Genomic DNA, 621 nt, shown 5'->3' with positions numbered 1-621 from the left:
TGGGACCCTTGAATCCGTAGGCCGATGCTCTATCCACTGAACCAAACCAGTCAGGGCTTTTTAAGGTAATCTTTTAAATGAAATTTAGTGGGATGTCATTGCTCAATAGAATTATAAAGATTCCAAGTGGGCCGATCTACACTAATAAAAGAGAAACATGCAAATTAACCAGCACTCCATCACTCCAACACTCTGCTAAACCCACCAGCCAAACAGGAGTGAGTATGCAAATTAACCCAACTAAGATGGTGGCGGCCACGGAGCTGGAGCAAGCAGGAGGACTGGGTTGCCCCTGGCAATGGAGGAAGCCAAGCTTCCTGCCTGCCCTAGCTGGCCCTAGTCTCTGCTCAAGGTTACAAAGTTTCAATTATAGAAGATAAATAAATCCTAGATACCTGCTTCCAGCTGGTTGTAGCCTCCGCTCAAGGAGGGGCTGGGAGCCTGGGTTGCTGGGTGGCATGGCCAGCCTGAAAATGGCCATCAGCCCCTCACCCAGGCTGGCCATGCACCCCAGCAGGACCCCCCCACCCTGAAGGGGCTGTGGGCAGCCTAAAAATGGCCCTTAGCCCCTCACCCAGGCTGGCCACACCTCTGTGGGGTGAGGGACCCCACTGGAGGGCT

This window comes from Myotis davidii, unplaced genomic scaffold, assembly GCF_000327345.1.
Source record: "Myotis davidii unplaced genomic scaffold, ASM32734v1 scaffold647, whole genome shotgun sequence".
Classification (NCBI taxonomy): domain Eukaryota; kingdom Metazoa; phylum Chordata; class Mammalia; order Chiroptera; family Vespertilionidae; genus Myotis; species Myotis davidii.
This window is presented reverse-complemented; position numbering follows the sequence as displayed.